This window comes from Eschscholzia californica, unplaced genomic scaffold (genome assembly GCF_041429995.1).
Source record: "Eschscholzia californica isolate CP2 unplaced genomic scaffold, dmEscCali1.0.p SCAF_4, whole genome shotgun sequence".
NCBI classification, from domain to species: domain Eukaryota; kingdom Viridiplantae; phylum Streptophyta; class Magnoliopsida; order Ranunculales; family Papaveraceae; genus Eschscholzia; species Eschscholzia californica.
The window spans coordinates 49009799-49025703 of NW_028238461.1; the positions used below are offsets into that span (position 1 = coordinate 49009799).

Sequence of the window (15905 nt, forward strand, 5' to 3'; positions counted from 1 at the left end):
TCCTTGCTTTTTTAATCAACATAACTGGGACACAATAGGGACGAAATTGATCCAATATATTCAAGAGGCTTTCATTTCGGGTTTTATCGACCCTTCTATCAACCAGACGACAATTGCATTAATTCCAAAGTTGAAGAACCCGAGTATGGCCTTGCATTTCAGACCCATAGCCCTTTGCAATACGGTTTATAAATTCATCACTAAATTGATACCAAATCGGATTAGACCATACTTAAATGAATGTATTGCCTGGCCTCAAAATGCCTTTGTCCCCAATAGACAGATTTTGGATAATGTCATCATCACTAAAGAGTTAATGCACTCCATGAAAAAATGTACAGATAAGGAGGGCACTTTCTCTTTAAAGATGGACATGGCTAAAGCGTATGACAGAGTCAATTGGGACTTCCTGTCTCAAGTCCTCAAAGCTACTGGTCTGGAGGGACCTATTTTAAATCTTATTATGTCATGCATCACAACAGCTACCTTCAATATTCAGGTCAATGGGCAAAGAGTGGGTAACTTCTCGGCCTCTAGGGGCCTCAGGCAGGGATGCCCTCTTTCTCCCTACCTGTTTATTCTATCCTCACAATCACTCTCTCTCTTATTTCATTACTATGAATTACAAGGTTTGTTTACAGGGTACAGAATCACTCCGGCCAGTCCAAGCATAACACATTTGCTTTTTGCGGACGACCTAATTGTCTTTGGTAAAGCAAATGAACATAATCTCAATACTATAGTACAGCTCATGAATCAATATTCAGCCTTCTCAGGACAAAAGGTAAACTTCTCTAAGTCTTCTCTTCTATTTAGCAAGAATGTATCTCAGGACATCCAAGATCGGTTTGTTCATCTACTCGAAGCTCCTGTTATGCTTGACCATGAGAAATACCTAGGAGCTTTAATTCTCAAAAAAGGAAACCGTATTCAGAGTTATACTTGGCTTATAGATAAATTCAATAATGCTCTTTCGAATTGGAAAAACAAGTATATTACTCAAGCAGGTAAAACTACACTAATCAAATCTATATTATCAGCTTTTTGTACATATCCTTGCAGTTTTCAGGTATTGCCAAAGAAAGTAGTTGCAGATCTTGAAAAGATTGAGAGAGATTTTTGGTGGGATCATTCACAACAGAGAACTAAGATGCACTTCATTAGATGGGATATCCTTACAAGTCCTAAACACAAGGGTGGTCTAGGTATTAGATCTATTGAAGAGATCAATTTGTCACTAATAGCAAAAATGACATGGAGGTTTGTGACAAACCCTAATTCTATTTGGGTAAAAATCCTAAAGGCCAAGTATCTCAGAGAAGATGATTTTTGGAATGAAAACAATACAACAAGTTCTTCTCATTTTTGGCAAGCTATGGCCAAAACAAAAAATGTCATCAGAAACAATGTTCTCTGGATAATTGGAGATGGTTCAAGTGTCAAGATAAGATCTGATCCATGGATCCCTAGTATTCAACACAATACTCCAACCATTACTGTCACTCTACCTTCTAATATTTATTGGGTTTCGGATTTGATAGATCGACATCAAAATAGATGGAAAGAAGAACTCATTACTAATCACTTTGATGTGGCTACTGTAGGGATTTACACCCTTCTACTAGTGTTTATAGCGGAAATAAGACATCTAATGTCTACACTAGTATTCCCAGGATCACATGCAAAACTAGTAATTAAACTAATGGAGATAGTAGATTACCTTAATCGCTTTTCCCTCGAACTAGTTGAATTGATTGAAGAAGACCAAGAGCTTCAAGTGTAGCTCCTCTACTTGGGACACGAGCAATCAATTTGATCTCCCACCTTGTTGTATAGCTAGCACACCAATGGTGGTTGGATAATAAGAAGACCTTCTTCTTGCTTGACTAGATAGATAGTTAATGGGAATTAGCTCACTTTCTCCTCTCTACTTGATGTGGTAGAGTAAGAAAGCTTAGAGAGAAATTCCACACCTTATTCTCTGCCCTAAGAGTGTTTATATAGAACCCTAATAAGAATCCACCTCCTTTTAGGTTTCCTAAAACACCCTTTAGAATAAGATTTAGGGAAATAGTCGAAAATAGCAACTATTGGTATTTTCTCAATTACCTAAGGAGATGACGTCCAAACCCAGCCAAAATTGGCAGATTTAATGTTCATAATATAAGGAAACGTCCCTCCAAAAATCAGCCCAATCCGAGCCCTAGAAGTGCCCGAATCGGCTAAGGCCCAAAAACCCTGTTTTTGGCCTTTTTGTACTATCTTTGCCTAATTCCTTTTTAGGCCTATGAGATATGTTTATGGGACACTCCCATGATTATATCTCACTCCCACTAGTCATATCCTAGATCAATTTGACACTCTTATGTGTAACCCGTTGTAGGATCCGATCGAAGTTAGCCGCGAATTACTTCGTAATTCGAAGATCGTAGTTGGTCTCTAGCTACAACTCTACGATCCCTAAATCAATCGGACTTGATGATCTTCCACATCAATTGTCCTATCCGACAAATTGTTCGCATTGTCACCTTGGTCAAAGGACATCTCCTTCAACTCCTTCAGCTACAGCAACAGCTATCTTAAATATTCAACTCCCCACATATAATCAGAGAGACAAACTAATCTGGTGTCCGGTGGATAATGGCAAATTCACAACAAAGTCATTTTATACTCAAATAAAGAACTTACCCACTATTTCAGAACAGGCAATCGATTTCCCATGGAAGCTTTTTTGGAAACAGAAAGAAATGGAACCAAAAGTACAGTTATTTATTTGGAAAATGGTGCATGATGGGTTACCCTCTTTAGCTAATATAGGAAAACGAATCAATCATCTGGATCAAACATGCAAGATGTGTAACACTAATCAGACAGAGACACAACATCACCTGTTTGGAGAATGTCCGACTTTCATTGAACTCGCAACAAGGGCTGGAATTAATCGGCACCTACAACCAGATCTAAATCCAATAACTATGTTGTCTAAAATACTAATAGACAAGGAAGTTGATGGAAATGAATGGCTTAAAGTATCTTACCTGTTGTGGGAATGGTGGAAAATGAGAATGAGCTTCGTTTCCAGGCTAAACCTCCTGATACAACAAGATGTGTATGGAAATCGATGGATCAAGTCAGGTATATCACTGAACTTAATATAAATGATAACTCTAACTCGATCTTGCAGGTTAATAAATGGATACCCCCTCCGATTGGGAAGATAAAAATCAACTTCGATGGGTCGTACAGAGACGACCAAGCTTCATGCGCGGCCATTGCAAAAAATTCTAAAGGAGAGATCATTGGATCGAAAGCTAAAATGATAATACCAAAATCGCCAATTTTCAGTGAGTTAGAAGGATTTAGGTGTGGGATGGAACTGGCGACAGATTTAGGGTTGGAGGATTTTATTCTGGAAGGAGATGCTAGGGTTTTAATTGACGCAATCCTGACCGTCGAAGAGGACGTACCGTGGCGCTTGATAAGGGACATAGAAGGGGCGCGTGTACAGGTGGTTGATAAACGCGTGGAACTGAGCTATTGCAATAGAATCTATAATAAGGACGCCCACACTTTAGCTGCTTCTCTGTTAACCCCCTGATGTTAGTTTGTTGTGTTTTAGTCCGTTTTATTAACTAATTGTAATTTGTATGGATTCGGTTAGTTAATAGTATTTGCTTTTACCCTCAAAAAAAAAAAAAAAAAAGCATCTTGCTTGACTCGTATACAAGCATATCAAACCTAAATACATGGTGTTGACTAGCACGACTGCTTCTAAGTTGGTATATGTTCTAGAAAAAATTGTGCTACATAAAGTAGTGTTTCCCCAATCTTAAATTAGATAGTGCTATGGGGAAGACCCTCATGGAGTTTCAGTCTACTAAAGGAGACATTCTTCGTGCTCACAAGGTATCTTATTAAACACTGATCACCTTATAATGCTCACCTAGTAGTTTCATTAGATATACTGAACTATGTACGATAGCAGAATTGTAAGTATATACTGCTATTTTCAGTGCATCGAGGCATCACAAATAATAATATTAATTACGTATATCTTAACGGGCAAACGAGTGTGTCTTCTTAACCCCCTTACTTAGCATATGTTGTTTCCTTAATGAATCTCGAAGGAATGACTAGTATTCTCACCATTGCTTTGTTTAATTGCTTCGCCATTCTATTTACTTTACTTTTTTATAAAAAAAACTTTTCTTCTTGAGGTCTTGCATTTAGAGTTCCATTCTTTTTCTTAAGTTATTTCGAATGGCTTTTGCTTTCTCGTTTTTGCAGTAACAGAATCATGATTTGGTGGTTGCAAAGTAAAACTTGATAAGGCTGGAACAGGGTTCCTTAATGTTGGACAGGGTGTAGTTCTTTACGTCTAAACGTAGGAAAACAAGGACAGATTATCATCGCTCTTTTTTTCAGCATTTAATAACTTCTCTCATTACTCTCACTTCACCTTTCCACTTTGAGCAAGATTCTTCTATTACTGTTGCTTTTGTCAACGCTCCTGAAGAGGGACGTCGACAAAAGTTACGAAAATTTGGGCTCTGGTTAAAAAAAGATACTCCTACGAAAATTTGGATCAATTGTCCCTTTCATCTGAAAGCATCAAGAGTAGGTTCAGATGCAAAGGTCCGAAAATTGTATTCCACATTATATAATGTCTTTCTTCTTTGACGCTTCTTTGACAATGTCGACAAGCCATTAAGTGCAATCCTCGTCTGAAATTTGCTCGTGTGTCGAAAGTGATCGAATAAGCAAAGCAAGCAAAGATGCAAATCATTTATCCAGCTGAAAGAACAGATAAAATCCATCTCTAACTTGTTAAAGCATCACTTTACAAAACCAACTTTACCATAATCCCAAGCTCTTGGATATAATCTAGAGTGATGCTATCTTGCACTGCATGCGTATTGTACGCTCGTGGATAGGAGGCATATATAGACTAAAAGCATCTTTCTGGACTCGTACACAAGCATATCAAACCTAAATACGTTGTTTTGACTAGCACGATGGTGCATGTTGTCCGTACCACATAGTTACATACAGGTAACACGGGCATTACGTGTTCGAGATGATATACTAGTCCACTTGTTCTTTTACATGCAATTTCATGCGAAAGTAAACATAAATAATGCCGCATATATGTAGCATGTAATTTATGATATATCTACTAAAATTAAGACTGTAGAATGTAATTTATGTATATCTACTGAAATTAAGACAATAGGTTAACCTTCATTTGTAGTGGATGTAAATAGTAATATTCGTGAATCTTTTCCCCTTTCTTTTCTGGCTTTCTAACAAGTAACAAGCACGTTAATATTTTAGGTAGTCAAGTACAGAGTTTAGTACATATAAACAAATAGTATGTAGTTTTAAACTTAAAAGTTTTAATATTAAAAGTTTTAATTTTAAAGGTTTTAAGATTAAAAGTTTTAATATTTAAAGTTTTAATTTTAAAAGTTTTAAGATTAAAAGTTTTAATATTTAAAGTTTTACACGATGTAGTTGATCTTCTATCCCTACCTTTGATGTCACAAGGCTAATTTATACGAAGACAGATTACAGATTAAAACAGAAACTTAATGAATATAAAAGTGTATCTGCTCTTGCTTTAAACAAAAACATACTGATTTCAACAATTTTAGAGTACCAGCAGTTGTAATTATCTTTAGACACAAAATATCTAACTCATACTATCAGCAATTGTACTCAACAAAAACATACTGATTGAACCTAATATCAACTAACAAATTCTGTACCGAGGGTTATAACTTTACCTCCGCTCTGCTTCTTCCTCTCAACCCTTGTTTCCAGACGCTGTTTTTTCCTCTCTTCCACATTTCTCAACCCTTCATCTCTTCCTCTTTTCTACATCCAGTCCCCTTGTCTTTTTTGTACAAAGTTTTGCAAGTCCTATAGCATTAACAAATTTTTTTTGTTCACATAAAAAAATCATTACTTTCAAATAGTATACCCGGTTGCTCATCGTTGTCTGAAGCAACAACCAATGCCTTCTTCAGCTTATGGATGTACTCCTTAGATTCGGTTAAAGGATTTGGTTTAAACTTCACTAGTACACCATAGGTAAAGTCCATTCCGGTTCCAAGACATTTGAATAATTTTATCATTATGTGCTTCAATCAAGCCTCCTCCAAGGTTAAAACTTTAAACATTAAAACCTTTAAGATTAAAACTTTAAATATTAAATCTTTTAAGATTAAAACTTTAAATATTAAAACTTTAATGATTAAAACTTTTAAGATTAAAACTTTAAATAATTAAAATGAAAATTTATATTTACTTAAAAACTTTAAATATCAAAAAAAAAAATTATATTACTTTTAAGATTAAAACTGTAAAATTTAAAACTCTTAAGTTTAAAACTTTAAATAATTAAAATGAAAGTTTATATTTACTTAAAAACTTTAAATATCAAAAAGAAAATTATATTACTTTAAGATTAAAATTTTAAATAATTGTGGAGGTAGAGAATACGTAAGTTGTTACTTGTTAGGAAGAAAGAAATGACCCCTTGTGGTGGAGACTAAGTACGAGCGCGTGTGTACACGCAGAGTAAGAATTTCAAAGATCCACCTAAATAGTTGGATCTTTGAATTTGACTAATTTATGAATAAATTTGTCTCGAAAAGTTTCTGGGCAGATCTTTCATTAAAAATTCTTAATTTTCCATAAAAAACGAAATAAAGCGCTCTTTCAAAGTTCTTAAAAAAAGTTGGAAACCAATAACACTAAACTTTGAAGTTCTTAAAAAAGATCTAACGAATAACGCAAAATTTTAAAGTTCTTAAATAAAGGTCTGAACCAATAAAAAAAACTTCGAAGTTATTAAAAAAATGTCGAAACCAATAACGCTAAACTTCAAAGGTCTTAAGAACTTCAAAGATATGATAAAAGTTTTGAGTTAAAAACCCCCACCTCGCATCCCAAAGTTGACCGCCCATTGGTTATCCGAGGCAGACAATTAAGGGCCACAATCTCTTCGCCTACTTTCACTTTTTTCTTCTTCTTTTTTTGTTAAAAGCACATACTCTGTACTAAATCCCAACCACCATGTCTCTCTATTTTTTTTTTAAGTGACACATCTCTCTAATTTACATTTTACAACTTTATACATTTACATTTTACAACTTAACGGTCAAGTTTCATACTTTCATAGGGTCAGATGATAAGATTCTCGTAACATCATCTATTTGGTATCCGTAGAGTCCGAGTTGGGAGAAAAATGAACGTCTGTCTATTTATTGTTACAATTGGAAGAAGGCTACTTGGACAGAGGTTGATGTAAGTGGATTCCCATCCTGAGTTCCAAAACTATGCCCTAGTAGCTTTTCTACTACTTTCTTGGAGAGTCTTTTGTCCCTTAACAATCATAGTGCTCTTGGACTGCCACCCCAGCAGAAGAATCAACTTCACTCTATCTTTATTTGTTTTCTTTTTAATTTATGTTTGCATTCTTTCTCATATAACTTAGGTACTTATAAGAAAAGAATTTGAATAAATGGGATATGTTTTTATACTCCTGCAGTAGGTTTACCACATTGTTAGTAAGTATTGTTCATCAAGAATGATGTGGAAGTTGATTTAGCACCATTGATGTCAAAATTCTCTAAGTTTATGTTAAGATTATATAATAATTTGTTTGCAAAATAAAACATGTCTGTAGCCAACTTTGGTAGTCGTTGTGCAATATAATACTTTTAGAGAAAGCAATTCATGACATGGAATGAATGTGATCCCTTTATATGTCTCACATACCGACGGGTTACTTGCATATATCTCTTCCCTATGGAAGGATATAATCTCAATTACTGAAACACCTGTAGCAAGATTAATCAGGACAAAAGATGTAATAACTGCTAACCTTTAATAGGGCTAATGCTGTTTGGTTAATAACCTTATTGTACTAACTACTAACCTTTAATAGGCCTAATGCTGTCTGGTTACTCAAAAAGTAAAAAATGTAATCTGGTTACCGTAAATTATGTTTTTTTTTCTCGCTGAAACGTCAATTATATATTATATCGTTCTACTAATTAAGAAGTCTTGTTGATCTGGGGTGCCTAGCTGTATTGTTATGATCCCTCGCCAGGCCCGTGGATGGGCTAGTGCGGGCAGGGCGCCCGCACTGGCCCCCCAACCACAGAAGGGCCTACTTTAAATTTGAAAGTTTAGTTCTATATATGTGCGGCTGTTCCAAACTATTACATGTAAGGATCAGCAGTTGATTGGTGTTTGGGTTGGACGATGTGCGGGTTATTAATTCGTTCATTGGCAATGGTTCGAGACCCACTTCCAGTAATTTCAATTTTTTTTATTATATGAGATTTCAAAGTTTAGTTCTACATAACCTCTTTTCTATCTATTTGATTTCAAAATGGTTATTGTTCTTGTTGAAGTTTAAATCAAATCATTATTGTGTTAATCTTGTTTCTTGAACTTGGCACATCTCTAAATAAATTTAGATTTAGCCAACACTAGTTTGTTAATAAAATTTAATTTATAAAGTTTTTTGGATTATATAACCTCTTAAATTCTACTTCTTGATATTATTTTTTGGCCATTGTGTCTAATTTTCATTATGTTTTGTTTCGTAGTTTAAAAGTTTAATAACTTGTTCCGGAAGTAATTTATAAATCTCTGAATTTCGATTTGTTCACGATTCTTTTATATATAATTGAATCAATTAAATTTTTTGTTTATTGACGTAAAAAATATTAACTTTATACTTTAGCATATGGGGCCTCACCTAAAGTTTGACACGGGGTCTCTCAATCCTCAGCCACGACCTTGTCCCTTGGAGCAATTGGTTCATCGAATTGTTTAGACGAAAAGTACTTCGCACCCAGTTTAACATAACGGTGTCTGGGAATGGTATATTTGATTACATTGTCTTGTTTCTCGAAAAACTTAAAGACTGGACGATATATTTTCAATCGATGTGCCAAAGAAGTAGACTTTTATGATTACTTTTCTGTCCTGTTTTTCGGTCACATAGACATCCATTTAGAGAGAGAGAGAGAGAGATAGAAGTAGACTCGGATTCTTTGTCTGTCCTGTTTTTCGGTTGTATCCACATCAATTGAGAGAGAGAGAGTGAGAGTTACTTGTAATCTGGTTTATTTTTACTGTCCTGTTTTGGAGAACTTGTCATATTTTAGTTTTAAATTTGGAGCATGTAATTTTACTTGTCACATTTCAGTGTTCTTTGAAACTTCAATCTGTCTGTATTTGTTCGATCAGGTATATATCTGACTGAATTATCCTTTGCCATGCTCCGATCCCTGGACTAAGTCATTACCCGAAAATCATTGTAATTATTTGTCAAGGAAAAGTTTCAAACTTTATCGGTATGGGGTATGTTTCATAACCCCAAGAACATCACAAAAGCTTATTTGGTTCATCACAATGTCCACCGAAAACATTTCTGAAGTATATACACTACCAATTTCTAAGCCATAAATCGATTTAAATAAGTTGAGTGAAACTGAAGTCCCAACGCATTGTCACTTCAAAAAAATTCAAACATTACCAGTTTAGATATTGTAGCTTCTTTCTTCATTGGATTATATAAAATTAAAATTCTCGAAACCATTCTTTTATCAATATGTCACCGTTATTGAACACATTATTGGACTCATGTGAGTAATGGATTTAATAACATTGTTATCCTCGTTAATTCTGTATGCATTTCATGAACCATAAAAATCAGGTTAATTCTGCTTTCTATTGCTATTTCTTTTTATGACATTTAGAGGACCCAATTCAAATCCTATAGATTGAAGTCAAGAATACAAGGCTTGGAGGCTTTAATCCTTCACGGGTTAATAACATGGTTAGAACTTAACAGGTCATCATGTGATCCATATCCCCTTCTCAAATTAATATATAAAACAAAAATGACATTAGAGTTTTTCGTTTATTAGACGCTAATGAATCATTATCAATGGAGCTTAATCTATTACAATGACCGAGAATGAGATTAAATGTATTTTGTCAAATAGCATGATCATGGTTAATTTTAATGAAAATACGGTTTGAGAATAGTGCGCTCCATGTTTTGGATACTGACCTAAACCGACAGATAGATTTCACTGGTAACAATAGCAAGGATGCTAGTGACAATATGATCACGGAGTGTAGCGCCCCAAATCCCAAATCTCAAGCCGCCTTGAAATCGAAGATTTGAGACCTTCAAACTGGATCCACGAGCGACGCCTACCATGAGTGCACAATCAATACCTGAAAAATGAAATAGCTGGGTTAAAACCCAACTGCAGTAGATTTCCTCAAACCTAAGTCTCGGGTAGGCAAGCTCAATCCCCAATGAAGGAAGTATTTCATTCATATTCATTATTGGCGTTATCTGAAATTTAACGTGACAACTAACATAATACAACGAGATTTACCACACACATGTAGAAATTAGTAATTTATGTTCTTGATTATTAGGCTTTCAACGTCCTTGTATTCTAATCCAATATTAACTCTCGTGATAGTAATCTTTCTCTTTTTCAATAGATATAAAAAAATCACACTATTCACCAAGATAGACCATTACACAACCCTAACTTAACAATTAAGTCGACAAAACATTATGTCAAAACACACAATCATCCAACTCTCGTCGAATGATATGACAAGTTGGTGTCCACGTTGTATGAGAGTGTGGTCCACAAGGTCATCCATTGTGTTAGCGCCGACCCCATACGCTCCATACCTAGATCACATCCGGTAGAGAGGGCCGAACCAACCACATAAAACTCATACAACCTTCCATCAACTCCATCATCACACACATAATAGCATCATACAACAAACATAAGTTGAATGAGAATGTGGTCCACAAGGTCATCCATTGTGTTAGCGCCGACCCCATACGCTCCATACCTACATCGCCTCCGGTAGAGAGGGTCGAACCAACCACATAAACTCATACAACCCTCCATCACATCACACACATAATAGCATCACACAACAAACATAAGTCGAATGAGAGTGTGGTCCACAAGGTCATCCATTGTGTTAGCGCCGACCCCATACGCTCCATACCTACATCACCTCCGGACTCCGGTAGAGAGGGTCGAACCAACCACATAAACTCATTCAACCCTCCATCACATCCATCGCATCACACACATAATAGCATCATACAATCATATTAGCATCACACCACAAACATTGGCTCTAATAAAGAATTACAAACAAGTTCACCAAACCATTCAAGCCAACAACACATGGCAAGTCAAAATGGATGATGCTCATAATAAGATCCTCATAATAAGATCCTCACGTGGATCACAACATCAAACAAACAAATAACAATAATAGTTAACAAATATAGACTCACCAATATAAGGTATCATATACCTAGGAAATACATTGCTTAAAGAATAGAAACCATGTGAATTATCTCAATCAATTCGCTCATTGGAGATTGTATCGACACCTAGTACAAAAACTATTATAACTCCTCACTCGGAACTCCAATTAACTCACTGTTTGAACCACTAGAAAGTAGACAAACATACCATTCCAACCATATAAGATACACACCGAGATTCATTACCAATCAACACCAGATCTAATTTTAATCTACACCGAAATACAGTAGGGACTGCTGTGACACCTCGTACGAAAACTATTATAACTCCTCGCTCGGAACTCCAATTAACTAACAGTTTGAACCACTAGAAAGTAGACAAACAGAACTTTCCAACTATATAAGATACACACCAAGATTCATTACCAATCAATTCTAGATCTAATTTTAATCTAAACCGAAATAAAATAAGGACTGTTGTGACACCTCGTACGAAAACTATTATAACTCCTTGCTCGGAACTCCAATTAACTAACCGTTTGAACCACTAGAAAGTTGACAAACAGACCTTTCCAAACATATAATATACACACCAAGATTCATTACCAATCAATCCAGATCTAATTTTAATCTAAACCGAAATACAATAGGGACTGCTGTGACACCTCGTACGAAAACTATTATATCTCCTTGCTCGGAACTCCAATTAACTAACCGTTTGAACCACTAGAAAGTAGACAAACAGACCTTTCCAACCATATAAGATAGACGCCTAGATTCGTTACCAATAAATCCAGATCTAATTTTGAAGATAGATCAAAACATTGTCCTATATAGATATTTTATGGAATTCAAGATAGAACTAATATCTAAATCATTCAATCATTCTTTATAGAACTTTATGTGATTAACAATACTAAACCTATCATGGAATTAATTAAAAAAACCTACAAAAGAATTAGGAGATAAGAAATCTACCTCTTTTGCCTTAGATGACATCAAGACCACCATCATGCCTCTTTCTCTCTCTAGAGAACTCCATCTCTACCTCTTTTCCTCTTTATCCATTCTTCATTCACTAAGGTTGTGTTTGTTTTTTTGTGGGTGTCTGAATCTGAATTGACTGAATCTGAATTAGCTGAACTGAATTAGTTGAATCTGAATTGGTTGAATTAGTTTGGAAGTAAGATGTTTGTTTTCCAAATTTGAATAGTTAAATCTTAATTAAAAAATTTACATTTATACCCCTATTTATATTATAATGAGAAACTAAAACCCTATCTTCACTTTTTCTTTTTCACTTTCTCCTTCTCTCTCCTGTCCTCTTTCCCAACCGGCTAATCTCAAAACCCTACATCATCCAAAACCTTGTTCATCCAAAACCCTAGTTCGTCCAAAACCCTATTTCGTCCAAAACCCTAGGTCACCCAAAACGGCTGATACCCCCTATTGATTTTTTTTAGGTTTCTACTTTAGATGATGGTGCCATTGATAATGGAGTGGTATTGTTGTTGTTGCTGTTGCTTTCTCTCCCTCTCCCTCTCTTTAGTCGAAGATCAGCGAAAGCTTGATATCGTCGGATCTCACAAGGTTTCGAACAAGAAAACCCTCATCAAACCCAGCCATTTTGGTGGTGATTAAAGCTTCATAAAGCCCATAATCTGGTTGTGATGGTGTGTTGTGGTGGTGGTTAAAGCTTCATAAAGCCCATAATCTGGTTGTGATGGTGTGTTGTTGTGGTGGTTAGGGTTGTTTGAGACTCATCTTGTTTTTTTGTTGTTCACTGTGGTGGTGGTGGTGATGGCGTGGTGGCAGTGTTAGTGGTGTGGTGGTGGTGGTCTAGTGGTGTGGCGATGGTGGTCTAGTGGTGTGGTGGTGGCGACAGTGGTGGTGGTAAAATGAAGAAGATGAAGATAGAGTAATTTTCGATTTTTGTGAGGGTATATACGTCATTTGTTACTTTTCAGCAACTGGGTTTATTTTTCAGACTTGTTTTAAAGTCTGAAATAACTGTGTCTTAATTCAGTCAATTCAGATGTCAAGTTCAGTCAGCCAATATTTCAGATGTTGTCAAATAAAAAAAACAAACATCTGACATCTGAATTGAGATCCAATTCATATTTCAGATCTGAATTTTTTTAAAAACAAACAGCACCTAAGAGTGGCTTGTTGAAGATTAAGAAGATATACTAACCATAACATAAACAATACATAGATTTCTTCAACTTATTCATCACAATCTTCTCCAAAGAATACCATTTCTCTTCTCTCTCCAAGTTTTGTTCTAGATCTACAAAAGGAGCTCTAGACCCCTTTTTATATAATTAACTCAAGCAGCCCTAGTTTTCCTTCTAACTCACTTCTATTTTATGATGCTCAAGCCCACACTAACTTGCTCTTCATATTAGGCCCAACCCCAAATTGACCTTAGAGTTTTGTTATTTCCACCTAATTTGATATATATAGAAAATAGGGGTGTTACACGGAGGCTCTTAGGTTTCAGTGAACATAGGAAGTTGGTGAGGATACGATCATGAAGGCTCTTCGGTTTCAGTGATCACTGCATGTTGGTGACGGTACGAAAACAGAGGCTCTTAGGTGCCAGGGAACTTAGGACGTTGATGATGGTATGACCGGGGAGGCTCTTGCTCTTTGGTCTCAGTGAACACCGTCCTTGTCTTTTAAACATCTTCATCGTGCTGCTGCACACAATATCACAGAGAAAAAAAAAGTATGAGAGAGTTTCACAATAGGACTCTTTTTAGGAAAGCATTTACTAAGCAGAGGTTCAACTCCAAGGTACAAGCCCCAAATTACTCCACACACTAATTTACTCTGTTTAAGCTAACTGTTTGACTTCATGATAATATATATCCAGTCTTAAGTACCACATCCTCTCAATCAACAGTAAACCCCAAACAAAATTTCTGCTTCATTTCTTCTTTCGAATCAAACCAAAACTTCATATTCGACCTCATCATACTTTCTCTTACTTTCTCAGAATAAATTGAAATTAAGGAAAGAGACTTTCTATAAAATTGGATACCATAAGAGACTGTTTATATCAAACAAAAAATGGTAGAACGCCGGAAATGGTCCGGAATCCGTCGTAGCTGGCTCAACGCATAAATAAGATCCCTAAAGATCTCTGAGAGAAAATTCTTACATAAGTCCAAGTCTCATATGAAATATTCACCCCCCAATACATTCCTTGAGAAGTGAATTTTAGAAAAATGGCAAGTAAACAACTCTTTTCAACTAGGGTGTTCTTCATTGTCATTTTGTTTCTTTGTATAGGTATGTATTCTTCTTTACTTTTATGTTCTTTAGGTGTCTGATTGGATTGATTCGAGTAAAAATGAATATCGTAATTCCCTTTTTGATCAAAATTAGTCAGACTAAGACGACTTATATGTTCGTGTGAATGCAGGTGAGACGATGATCAGCAATGTGGAAAGTTGCGAGACTGCTTGGCCGGGGGATTGCCTTCTAGATGATACAGCTTGCAAGAACAATTGCTTTACCAAGTATGGTGTTGCTGCATATTGCCACTACTGTGTTTGTATCTATAAATGTTGACACTGCTTCTGCTTGTCTATGCATTCTCTGTCTCTCTCTCTCTTATCATCTCTTGACTCCATTCCTCTTTTGTCTTAATAAGTGAAAGTTATCGTTTTGGTTTTACTTACATCTCATTATAAATGCTACCTTCTCAAAAAACTTAAAATTGTTGGGTGGAATGCATGTTTGCTCCCATTTGATGTTTGGGCCCACTATTGAAATTAATTGAGTGTGAGCCTCACCCACTTACTATTAGTCAAGATTATCTTGTCTTGTAATTAGCACATGGGAGGGGCCCACCTCACGAGAGAAGATGGCATGCAAAGCTTTCTTTCTCTAGACAATTATCCCACATCTTCCAACTAGTGAAACTAAAGATGCATTATAATGAGTTGCTTGACAACTCATCGTAAAGCACATGGTGGAGTAAAGAAGGTTCCCACACGCGTGCTCACACATGCGAGGCAATTGGGCTTTGGGCACTTTGTGGCTACTTGGGCCTTTGAGCACTTGGGGTACTTGGCCCGTGTGCTCGGGAGCTTAAAGTGAAATTACTCTTTTGCCACGGAGAACAGTTTTACTTTGACTCAAACTCGGATTATGACTGAGTCGGTGGGGTTAACCTAATCAGTCTTTGAGTTAATCTCAAACTGATTTCGTGGGGTTAATCTAATTGGTTTTCGAGTTTATCTTTTTACTTCTTTACCACATTTCCTAGGCGGTTAGGATTTTCTCTAAGGCTATATATACTGGCCGAAACTGAAAGAGCCAACACACAACTCAATTTCGGCTATCTTCCTCTCTCTGTCTGCTTAAGCTTCGAGTTCTGCAATCTCCATTACAATCTCTGTCGGTGTAGTCAGAGGCAATAAGCTGTGGTTAATCCCTGGGGAGTGAACGGAAACAGTAATTTGCACCAAGGTTACTCTGAAATCTCTTTCAAGGCAGTTGCCTCCATACCACGACACAACGAATAAAGTTATTACTCGTTCGA

The 15905-nt window shown here is 36.0% G+C and overlaps 1 long non-coding RNA gene across 1 annotated transcript; it reads right to left on the minus strand.

The window, feature by feature from the left end:
* Positions 1 to 9884: 9884 nt before the first annotated feature.
* On the minus strand, positions 9885 to 12466 carry LOC147545587 (uncharacterized). Its single transcript, XR_015224057.1, has 2 exons — positions 12329 to 12466; positions 9885 to 10269 (listed from the first exon to the last, which is right to left on the minus strand). It is a non-coding gene; the product is annotated as an uncharacterized LOC147545587 (long non-coding RNA).
* Between the last annotated feature and the right edge of the window lie 3439 nt (positions 12467 to 15905).